The sequence below is a fragment of the Phocoena sinus genome, chromosome 14 (assembly GCF_008692025.1).
Source record: "Phocoena sinus isolate mPhoSin1 chromosome 14, mPhoSin1.pri, whole genome shotgun sequence".
Taxonomy (NCBI): domain Eukaryota; kingdom Metazoa; phylum Chordata; class Mammalia; order Artiodactyla; family Phocoenidae; genus Phocoena; species Phocoena sinus.
In genome coordinates, this window is record NC_045776.1 from 46,926,253 (window position 1) to 46,939,008 (window position 12,756).

Consider the following 12,756-nt stretch of genomic DNA (forward strand, 5'->3'; position numbering starts at 1 on the left):
CTTTTTTAGGAAGTCTTTGCCTTACACAAACCTGCTACCAAACTCGCTTGTGGCGCATATATCCTTACTGGAATTTACTGACCTATTATTTCATATACAGATAGAGATATAGGTATAGATATAGATCTATTTATATAATAATATAAATAATAGATAAATCTGTAAAGCAAAAGAAATTCTAAGACTTTGGAGTCAGTGCTTGCTTGTCACAACATACTAACCTATAGATTTCTCCTTCAGGTGTTTCTAGAACACTTGGGAAAGAATCTGAGACAGGGCAGAGGTGAAGAAGAGAAGGTGACTTAGGAGACAAACGCCGGAGATCACCACTCCCTGGACCAGGAGTGGGTGGCACCAGAGCCCTAGGGCTGGGAGGGAGGGCGAGTGGCCAGCAGAGGTAAGGCCAGAGAGTGACAGCCAGAGAGCGACAAAGGCGGAGACGGGGAGGCCGGCAGGCGGGCGCGCGGCTGGGGGGAGTGAGGGGTTGGTGGGGGAACCGGGGGGCGGAGCCGCGGGGCGGGGCGGCGGCGGGAGCGGGAGCGGCCGAGAGCCCAGGCGGCGACGCAGCCCCAGTCGGGCGGACGGGCGAGGGAGAGCGCCGGACTCAGCGCCGCTCCAGCTCCGGCACCGCGCTCCTGCCCACCGCGCGGCCCGCGCCGGGCGGAGTCCGCGAGAGTTTGCCCCGGAGCTCGGGGAAGTTTCCCGCCGAAGCTCCGCTCCCGTGAAAGCAGTTCCTGCCGGCACCCTCAGCTCCCCTAGCCGCTCGTCAGGTAACCGCCGGGGGTCGGGGTGTGGGGGAGGGGGTCCGGGATTGGAGGGGCCGAGATTGCGGGGGCGCCGCTTGCACCCTCGGTAGGAGAGGGGTCTGGGTGGGCGGGGAAGCGCACCCTCACCTTTCCAGGTACTCCACCTCTGATGACTGCAGAAGGCATCTTCTCTTTCTACCGTAATCCCCTCCCCCCCCATTTGAACCCACTCCCGTTCACTTTATTGATTGTGCTGAGGGGAAAGGGGGTCCGGGAGATGGAGGGGGTGCGAAGACTTGGAGAGGGGCGACGGAGGAGGACAGGTGCCTGAACTCGGGAGCTACCTGTGCTGGATTCCTGAGCCCCGGCGGGGCGGGTCACCCTGCACCCCAGGATTCTGGTGCCAGCCCCCACTCGGGGCAAGCCAGCCGAGGTTAGAAAGAAGACATCAGGAGGAACGGTCTTGAGTTTCTGTTGGCGGTTTATCCGGTCCTCCAGCGTGTTTGGCAGAAAGATGAGCATCTCTGCTGTGATGCCCCTTTTTGCATCGGTCCCAAACTCTGAGACCTCGCAGAGGCTCTTGCTGAGGCTGCGGGCCACGTGGGAGGGAAGTGCGGAGACTCGGAGCCCAGGTTCCATCCGGGCCGGGCAAAGGGGTTGGGGGTGCCCTGGGGAGGGGCCCGAGGTGGGGGAGAGAGAGTAGGAACTGCGTGGTTGCTTTGTTGCCGCAGCTGTTACTTTCACACGGTTACCTGCTCCCGCTTCTGCCCCGTTTCAACATCCTGCCTATCAGCGTGTTTCTGTTAGGAGGCTAAAAGGTGTTATGTTTGATGTCTGTCAGCAGTTATTTCCAACTAAGTTCACAGGAGCGATGCTGGAGCTGCCGCTGGTTCTCCCTCCTCTTCCTGCAGGTCCACCCCCAACTCCCTCGCATCAGCAAACCTGTCCTGAACAGTTCCCAGGGTTTTCAAAGGGATAGGAAGTAAATCATACAGAGTGTGTGCTTGTGTGACTTTTCCCCCATTATGTTATCACGAGCAAATCAAAACACTGAGGATGTTTAATAGGACTCTCCTTTAGCAGTTTTTATAGTAATTAAGAGTATTATTTACCAGTATTTATTTTTCTTTAGTTTAAGCCCAAACATTGCGTTAATCTCTCTGTATACAGTTTTATCTGTGTTTGTCACTATTCCATTGGGTTTAAAGGACGTGGACTTATTTTAGACTGACATATATATACACACCAAAATACAGTGTGACTGTAGTTAATATTTATCTGTCTTCCTAGTTCGGTGGCCTGGCACCTGCCAATTCCAGTACATAATTATAGTACAATATGCCTGTCTACCAAATTGAGAATAAGGAGATTGTCATTGCTTTTCATGGGCGAGAGTACCCTGGACTACCAGATTTTATGATTGCTCAGAGGGTTTTTAAGGGCTTCAATCAGCATGAATCAGATACACAGAACAAAATTACAGTTTTTCCCCATGTATCCAAAAAAGGATACAATACCCGGGCACTGGTAGTTGACTCATTATTGAGGAAAAATTTAAGTCCTCTCATCACACAGAAAACACTTTGATTGAATATAGTCAATAAGAAATAGCACACATTGAATGACTTGAGAAAACAAGAGGAATTTTCCTCTGGCCTCAATTTGGGTTTTATCTCTTTTATTACGGTAGCATCCTCCAGAAAATGAGCCTTGCAGGTAGTTGTTGGTCTGTAGTGACTACACCACCATATTTTTTAATACAGAGGCTTGCTGACAGTCCAAAAACATAAATGTTTTAAACCGTTACCAACCATCTGTTCTCTCCCACTCGAAGCATAATGTTTTATTTTCACAGGTATCAAGACATACATCCTCACTTTATACATTTCCATGAACATCCCAAAAGTTGTAATGGTATCTGATCTTGACCCAAGTTCAGCAACTGTTGTGTTTGGTTTATTACACTATAAGCTCCTCTCCTTTTATTTTCAATGAAAGAAGAAATCAAAAAAGTTTTAAAGCCTTTGGCCAAGGCTGGTGTATACTCCATTGAAATCTGATTGCTCTTTTTTTCCCCCACCTTTTTGTTACCAGAGAGAAGCTGAGAGTTAGTGCAGCTGCAGGCTCCATTCTTTCCCTTTCTTCCTGGTCACAAGGGTAGCATTTGGTACTCTGAAGCAGTGCATGAAACAGCCCCATGACTCCAGAAGATTAGTGTGGTTTGCAGAAGAATGTAACATCTTCCCAGGAAGAATTGACAAAATGGGAGACTAACTTAATATTCCAACCCCCAAATTAAGTAGACCTAAGACATACACATTCTTTCCCGCACAAATATTCGGTATGCGTAATACAGGGTATTATATAAGATACGAGTAAAATGTCTATCTACATAGTATCTTTATATTTGTGTTTGGGAATCTAGATGAATTTGTATATAATCGGCAGATAGATACACACCCTTCATTTTGTTCCTGTTGTCATTAAAGCAAGATTTGAGGTTTTGAGTCTTCCCCCATCCAGAATGCTTTCCCATTTGGGAATGTCTGCTTTATCTGGAACTGCAATGTTAGGATATTTTTATCACTTAAAATTAAGTCACATAAGAAAAATATTGTTCCTTCAGTGTGGCCAGAACGTTAGGAAATTCTTTTTACTCAAATCTGGGTGTCCCAAAGCACTTCCGTATTTTTAAGGGAAAAGATATTGGCAATCTTGCTCACACTTTGCGAATAATGGATATGTACTTGAAGATTATCACGAACCAAAGAAAGGTGGGGCTTCTGTCTTCTTACCTGTTACACTGCTCTATACTGCCCTTGCCTTGAAGGCACAAGGGTCTCCTTACTTGCTGCCAGGATAGCATTGAAAAGAATGAACCCAAGCTATAGATAATTTTGAAAGTAAAGTTGCATTTTAAAATATGGTCTAATTTAAACCTTTGGAAAAACATAAGGATGCGATTTTTCTGTGTACTAAAAACGAATTATTGAGGGGAGACAGTTTCATCACGTATAGGAAGCACTCTGAATTATTCATGTTAATGAGAGGAATAGAGGCAAAGATAATCCAAAATCATGGTTATTTACGAAGTCATTTGTGTTTGTCTTTGGAATGTATTACACGTTTGATTTGAAAACGATTTTCATTGTTATTGTGGGCAAGTTGCCTTTCTAATTATTTTGTTTTGTTTAGGTTAATTTTTAAATGAGTTTGCATATCTCAAACACCAAAACTGATTTATGGGGAGGTGGGGCATGTGGGCAGCCTGCCCAGAAACGAGCTGGGTGACAGAAATGAGCAAACCTGGTATGAAAACTTTGAAGTAAATTATATATAACTCCCAGAGAGGTAATCAAGTCTGGATTCTATACCTACTTAATGAATTTGTGTTAAGGATTAGATGTGTTCCTGGAAAAATAAAAGTCCTTCGATCAAAATTGGAGAAATTCAGTCCCACTTTGCATATAACAGAGGTGATTAATATGTTTTTGAAAAGATGATAGTGCGGGGTGCTTCTGAAAACCAAATAGGAATATTCTAACTTTTAAGTCTTTTTTTTTGTTTGTTTGTTTGTTTTTGCCTTATTAAATGGAAGTTTTTAAGCATGAGGTTTTCCTAAAGCATACACGTGTATGTGTTAAGGTGATACTCCTAAGCCTTATTTCTATATGTATGTTTCAAAAACAAAAACAGCAAGTTGCCATCAGAATAAGGGGTTTGGTCCATTTGCTCTAGGCTCCAAATCAAGTTTTATCAAAAAGAAGCTCTCAAGTATCTATTGTTACCAAGGACCTGGTTAGATAAAGTAGCTGAAGTTCAGCAAGACTGCCAACTTAACAGATTTCTATTGTGTTTTTCAAAAGCTCCAGGGCAAAATTCGTTGTCGATGAAATAGTTACTTGGACAAGAAGTTGATTCACAGCATAGCACTTGCTCTTGAACACCTTGTCTGTGGTCAGTGTTCAGTTGTGTATAGATTTTGTTGAACTGTTATTTCTGTGGACTATTAGAATTTAGAAGACCTCTGTGGAGAAGGTTAGAGCTACCAAAAACATATGATTGGAAAGGCAGAGAGATAAAATCATTTTTATTTCAAGAATTCAAAGCAAAAAAGAAAACTGTGACTTTTACGACAGGGAGCAGAATGGTGCTAGAAAAGTAGATGTCCCCTTCAGATTGGTGACTGTTCTCATAATAAATGTGCTCACTCCATAAAGTGTAGGGGGACTTCTTTTTTGAGGAAACATTTTTGTAGTTTTATAAGACATGGCATTTTTAAAAGACTTGACTAGACTGAGTACTTAAAAAATATATTGTGGTTGGAAATATAATTGCTACCCACAGGATATATTTTATATACATTTATTAAAGGAATCAGTTTCTTCTGATCAGCGCCTAAGTCTTAGAATCAAAATTATGCATTTTGTGATAGAGCTGGAACGGACCTTAAAAGTAATTTATCCCAATGCCCTTATTTTACAGTTAAGGAAATGGGGGCCCACAGTGATCCCAGTGAGCTGCTAAAGGTCACACCGGTGGTTAGTGGCAGAGTAGATACTAGAAACCTGATCTGTGCGACTCCTTATGCAGCTCCCTTGACTTAAGTTGGGTAGCTGGATGGGGGAGTTAACTCTTTCTAGCCATGATGGTATCAGCTGTACATGATAGTCATGAAATGAAGTGGTACAGAGGTACACGCAGGAGGCCTGTGGTTTTCCTGTCTTCTGTCATTCACTGTCATTCGCTGTGGACCAAATTGTGGTTCTCAACCCTCTTAGACTCTGTCCTCTTCTTAATAACAAATATTTTGTCACCCCCTTAGTATCTTGAAATGTAATTAATCAATAATATAATAATTGAATATATCTGTCATGAAAAGGAACAATAGAATAAAATTAATTTTTAGTACAATGTGCATTTCACTATGCTAATGTTTGGGGGTGACTTCACTGGAACACACAGTAAAGAAGTCAGGGGCTTCCCTGGTGGCGCAGTGGTTGGGAATCCGCCTGTCGGTGCGGGGGACGAAGGTTCGTGCCCCGGTCCGGGAGGACCCCACATGCCGCGGAGCCGCTGGGCCCGTGAGCCATGGCCGCTGAGCCTGCGCATCCGGAGCCTGTGCTCCGCGGCGGGAGGGGCCGTGACAGTGGGAGGCCCGCATACCGCAAAAAAAAAAAAAAAAAAAAAAAAAAAAAAAGAAGCAGCAGCAGCTTGCTTGTGTGTACATACTCTATAACAAATAAAATTGGATTGAAGCCATTCCATATAGGAAGTACAGGAAAATGAAAGGAGAATAGACTAAAAGTAGTATTAGGATAATTACAAACCAGACATTTGTATTTGGAAAGAAGGAAATGATGGTAATCATTGTAGGGAAGATATGCCAAAGTCACGTTATAGAAAGACGGAGTGGAGAAAACGTGGAAATATGATATTTTGCAAATGAGAGAGTAAATACTATTAATATAGTCTCACCAAAATCCCCAAACTGCTTTATGCAGCATTTTCCTGCTGTTTCTAATGTGAACTCTACTTCAAGGGACTCTGCAGGCTACCCACCATATCATCAATAATAACAAATAAAATATTTCCATGATGGAACGTATTGACAGTGCTGATGCTGCCTTTTTCAGTTTATTTTCTATTCATGTTGTAGTCTATTAATTCTAGATTTAAGAGAAAGACTATATAAAATCGTTGAATCATTTGCCACAGCAACCTCGTTGTAAACCACTGGACTTTTTGGTGGAAATTCTTAGAAAATGCTTAGTTACAATTATATACCAGATTCTACAGGTTGATATTCACTATAGGTTTAGTTCAGGGGACACTGCGCGTTGTTTGGGATATTTGGGAAAATTCTTCACCAAAAAAGCCACTAAAAACCAATAGAACTCCCCTCCCTTAATGATTGTGACAAACCTGAGCCTCCCCAATCCTTCGCAAAATATTCTCTAGGGGCTGTCTGGCCCTGGTGAGAGTCAGGGCTAGATAAACAAGATTTTTAAAAAAATTCTTATTTATGTATTTTTTATTAAAATATAGTTGATTTACTATGTTGTGGTAGTAATAACCTATAAGGGAAAAGAATCTGAAAAAGAATAGATATAGATAGACTAGATTTTTATGATGACGTGGGTTATTTTTCATGCCCCTATGCAATCCTTATTTCTTTTAAGCGGGACCATCCCACTTGTCTGCTGGTCTCTGTCTTCAGTGGACCAGTATTAAAAATTTCACTGCCCATCAAACTCAAGCTCATGTTCTGATCTTTTTCTCTTTCTCATCTTTATAAAAATTTACTACTACTTTACTACTTCTTATTTCTCCTAGGAATCTATCTTTCATGGATGACTATGAGTGTTGACAAACGAATGTGCAAGCTGGATAATATTTCACTTCTCGCAGGCCTTACTTAACCTTGTGCGTATCTCCAGAAAGCATTGAAGGCTTTTATGTACAGAGACAATGTATACATGCACACATATTATGTATATGCATGTATATGTATAGATGTACATGTTTTCTATGTCTACGTCCATATATACATACATAATTTCAGGCACCGGAAAAACAGGAAAAGGAGGCATCAATTGAGATTATATCATCAATGCCCTTGAAATAGGCTTATGCAAAGAACTGCACGGGTCCAATACTGGAAGTTGCACCATGAAACGTAATGCTGTGAAGTATGTTCATAGCAGAGGCCAAAATCTGTTACGAATGCAAATAAACTGTTGTATTAGAATGTTTTTGTGTTACTTGAATTAAGTGTGTCCTTTGCTGGCATATGGGAGTTGGAGGGGGAGAGGTATAGACAACTCTGTTGTCTGTCTCAGATGTATATAGTCTGTGCACTGTTTCCACACTAAAAACACACCAACATGTCTTCTCTTTGCATAATATATAGTATTTGCAGAGGGATTAGAGGGTTTTGAAGATTGCCCATATACACAACCTATACATGGGCAAGAGAGTATGTAGAGTATAGGATCCCAGAAGCAAGGAGGAAATTGAGAGCGAAACTCAAATTTTCTTACTTATAATGGTGTGTTTACTAGACCATAATGTAAGACCTGCTCTTGGGAGCTGAGTTATTATAAAATGTCATTTCAGTATTAGCTACAGCAAGCATCTTGAATTTACCAAATTGTAAGGAAGATTTTTTTTCTTAGATTACTTTCCACAGTGGGTCCACCTAAGATGTCTTTTATAACATCATATGACTTACTCTTTTTTCTTATTCTTTTTAAAGAAAGAAGCTTTTTAACGTAAAATCTTTTTAAATTTTTATTTATTTAATTTTTGACTGCGTTGGGTCTTCGTTGCTGCGTGTGGGCTCTCTCTAGTTGCAGTGAGTGGGGGCTGCCCTTCCTTGCGGTGCGTGGGCTTCTTATTGTGGCGGCTTCTCTTGTTGTGGAGCATGGGCTCTAGGCTCATGGGCTTCCGTAGTTGTGGTTTGCAATTAAGATTGAAGTTACAGTATGTCTGTGTGTGTGTGTGTGTGGGTGTGTGTGCGCGCGCACGCGTGTATGGGAATAACCAATTGCTTTGACATAATCATAAGATTCTCTACATAGAAGAACATGTTTTACCCAATCAAGAGAGGCAGGTTTTCATACAAAAAGGATGCAGCAATTGTACAGAACACAATTTGATCTATGATTGTTTTGTTGTATGTTGTTCATTCTTACTGGAAGCTTCTTGGTCAATTGAATGGCCCAGCATTCAACCTCAGACTGACCCAAACTTGATTTGGTCCACTTTTGTTACAATTTCTAATAAGAGTCTAGTTGAGCAATGGGAATTGAGGGAAGATAATATTGAAGGTGTTGGATTGTGAAGGTGATAAGGAAAATAAGGAGCTTCTTTCATTTGAGCAGCACAAAGATCTATGTAGGCAGTGAAATTTTATTGGAATATCTGCCTTTTCTTGTTACGATTTTTACTCTTGCATGGAATAGAGGCAAAGATTGTGAAAGTAAAGCCCTTCTTCCTCTTTGTACTGTTAACAATGCCACACAAGAGAAAACCTTCTTTGTCAGAATAAACAGATATCAGACATTCCAGTCATAGTGCCTCCTTTTTCCATAGGACCTCAATACTCCCCTAAACTGAAATCTGAAACACTAAAGAATGTAGGTATGAAAGGGAAAAATACACCCAGTTAGTGTAGTAATGTAGTAAAAAAAATGTCAGAAGCTTCTATTGGATGCACATGAAAATGGAGAACAGAATAAGACAACTTTGTCAATTCAAATGAAGAACATAAGTCTTACTACTGCATTAGTTTCAGGAGCGAGAAGCTCAAAGCTCACTTAGCTTTGTGATCATTTCTGTTGTCTTTTTTGTCACCAAGGGGGTTAGAGCTGTGATCCAAAGTTACAGGTTACTTTAAGCAAATAGTCTGTGAAGATTTAGATAAAATGATGACGTTGATCATATACTTTAAAAAAGAAGTTTCAAAATTAAAATGTGGACACAAATTTTTAGAAACATATCTCTAAATAAATTTGATTTTTCCACAGCACCCTTGGACAGTAGATTAGAATGAGGCTAGTTTCCTCCCTCTCCCCCAAAATCAATTTTCTCAACGTATTAAAATATGCTCAAGTGTTAGTGACATTATTGGACTAAAAGTAGTAACTACCAACACTCTTTTACCTTCTAATATTTGCACTTTATTTTCAATTAGGAATTTTTACCATCAGAGGATGAGATTCTGTTGCTGTGACAGGGTTGACATTCAGCTGGGTGCACTGATGTGGTCTTACTGGTTATTTGTGGCTGGAGCCCAAGTTGTACAGATTATTAAATATTAATTCTGTACTTACATGATCACTTTTGTGACTTCAATATGGATAGATACATAGATCTCACTTGCTAAATGTGTGTGTGGGTATATATATATATATATATATATATATATATGTATATCTCACTTGCTAAAATGTCTAGCAAAATCATATTTTCAGATTTTGCAGATCAGGAAATTATAACAGCATTTAGAATAGAAATGGATTTGCAACTGAACTCTCAATTAGCAGAGGTTGTTCTTCTAGTACCTTAGAACTTTGGTTCACTTTGACTTTTCCCAACATACGTACACCAAGATTCCTTGAAATTACTGGTGTATGTTTTATTCAGAGCACTCTACAAAACATGATTATGGCTCAGAAAGTCTCTCTAAATTCTCCACTTGTAGATCCAGCTCTGTGCTTGGTATTTGTTCTTGTCAGTCTTAAACATCAAATGAAACATGTCAAAATCAAACTTGTGATCTCTGCCCATCTCATCTCAACCTCCAGGATTCCCCAGCTCCCAATCCGGATTTTATCTTTGACATTCCCTCTCCATCCACCGCATATCAAAGCCCTCACCCCATCACTGATGTTACACGTCTACCTTAGGGCATCACCCGAGTCTCAACTTTCACCATCCATTGTATGAGGGCTACTACAGGGCTTTTATAACTCGTCCTCTGGCATCTGATGTTGCTCCCCCTCCAAATCCATCCTCCAATAAGGTGAGAGGAGCCTTTTCAAAATGCAAATATGACAACTATCACCCCTTCAGCTACACATGCCACTTAAATGGATTACCGCTGCTTTAAGATAAAGACCAAAGCTGTGCACCTGATTTTTTGAAACCCAGCAAGGCTCCTCCAGTCTCATCTCTTTTGGTAGCTCCAGTCCTTCCTTCTACTTCAGCTGCCTGGCTTTCTTCCAGTTGCTCTGACTGTCCCGGCTCTCTCCCATCCTCACACCTGTAAACACAGGTACCCAAACATTGCCTAGTGAACTCTTAGTTAAACCTCAGATGTCAACCCGAATGTCACTTCCTCAAATGAGCCATGTTGTTCCCCTAGACTGAGCCAAATTCCCTTATAATACACACACACACGCGCACACACACACACACACACACACACACACACATCTTTGTACGCATAAATGTATCTGTACTTGTGTATCTATATCCCTCATCACAGCTAGTTGCAGATTCACATTTATTTGTGTAACTGTTTAATTAATCCTAAGGGAGGGACCTGTGTAGTTTTCTTGGTCCTTATATTCCTGGAAGATACCATAGTGCCCACTCAGAGTGGGGGTGTAATAAGTATTTGTTGAATAAATGTTGATTTGGGCATCCTGTCTTTAACCCCGAATGTGCACATGCATACACATGTACTACACACAAACACACACGTCCACCCACACATTCTAAGATAAATAAATAAATAAATTACTTGGAAGTTACAAGGCTCCATTTTTTACTTTCTTTGTGACCTCTCCAAATATCACACTCCTCTTTCTTCAGTTTCTCTTCCCTATCAGTGAGTCATTCAGAGGTGACTTCAGCAGTGCTACATTTGCTTAGAGAGTGAGGTTGGTCTATTGAAATTTTTACCAAAAAAAAAAAAGTCCAGGCATTTCTTTACATTATTTCCTCTGACATGTGAAATCACTTGATAAATTCAGGAATCTTAAAAGGCTTTACTATATCAGGGATTTATGCTGTGCTGTTTGTGCATATTTTGGCATTAGTCAGTGATCTAAGATTATACCATGTTGGAGGAAAAAAAAAAGAAAATCCTTTAGAAGTTTTCTATTTGTATGATTTCCACATAGAGATAAAAGAAATGAAGGAGAACAAATTAAAGTAAGAATAAATAGATGAATTTGAAAGAGTAACATAAAAATCTGTGTTATCAATTAAAAGTCTATATTTTTAAGAATTGCACAAAGGCTTCAAACTATGGCTAAAAAAGTTAAGGAAGCAACCTATCATACTGACTGGCACTTACTATGTTCTAGGCACTATTCTAATTATTTGTCCCTGAATTCAAATTACTGCATTAAAATTGAGTTATTCTCCTTTTTATTTAAAGCCTTCTTGGTTGAACTAGTGTAAGGGAGAATCTGCTAAGCCTGGCACATTTTGTGCTGGAAAACAAGGAATTGTTCAAAAGGTGGTGGAGACACATCAGAAGGACATAAGAGCCAGATTTCAGGAATACCCACTGACCCAACTTGGGATCATTTGAACATAAAAAGTAATAATGTATGTTATGGATTACAGCACAGTAATAAGAAGAACATCCATGAGCCCACAGTGTGTGTAGTATGCAGACAGGGCCAGGTAGAAGGAAAAGCTCTGTTTCACTGAAGAGTACAAGCAAATGAATAAAAGAAAGGATAGAATTATAAAGTCACTTTTTGTGACTACTATTACAAAGGATAATCCACCACTGGGTGAATGGTTGATGGGGACAGGATAGTCACACTAACTCTACCTGTCAGCCCACAGATTGCTTATTAGTTACAAAGAGGGGAAGTCCCTTTACAAGACAATATCTGGCACCAGCATAACCAAGTGACCACACTTGCTGTCACCAATAGTGGACAAACTGACATTGTGTACCTCTTGATACACACGTGAAGTAGGACAATCCCCTCTGAAGTTATTTTGCCAGAAATGATTCTCCTGAATCGAATCTTGAGGAAACAATCAGATCCATATTGGTAGATATTCTTCAATATAACTCACCTGGACACTTCAAAAATGTCAATGTCACTAAAAAATATCCTGGAAAACTGTTCAGTATTAAAAGACTAGAAGAAATGGCAACTAACTGAAAGATATCCTTCCTGATTAGATTCTGGATGAGAAAAAAAAACTATAAAGGATAATATTGGGACAATTGGAAGGACTCTGGGCTATAAGATCATATACAGCATTACACCTATGTTAAATTTTCTAATCATATTGGAGTCATGTAGGAGAATGTGTTTTGGGAGAGACAATATACTTAAAAGTATTTAGAGATGAAGTCTCAGAATCTCTGCCATTTTCTTTCACGTGGTTTGGCAAAAATAAAAATTTTTTTAATATGGGAAAGAGAAAATGTGGCAAAATGTTAACACTTGTTTAATCTAGATAAAGGTTGTATAATATTACTGCTAATTTTCTGTAGATGTTTGTCAAAATAAAAATTGGGTAAAAT

The 12,756-nt window shown here is 40.3% G+C and overlaps 1 protein-coding gene across 1 annotated transcript in view; it reads left to right on the forward strand.

Moving 5' to 3' along the window:
• Positions 1-598: 598 nt before the first annotated feature.
• CHST9 (carbohydrate sulfotransferase 9) overlaps positions 599-12,756 on the forward strand; it is a 238,887-nt gene continuing 226,729 nt past the window's right edge. The window contains exon 1 of the mRNA XM_032602903.1: positions 599-770. The gene's annotated coding sequence lies outside the window, so the exon portion shown is untranslated. The remainder of the gene's footprint in view (positions 771-12,756) is intronic.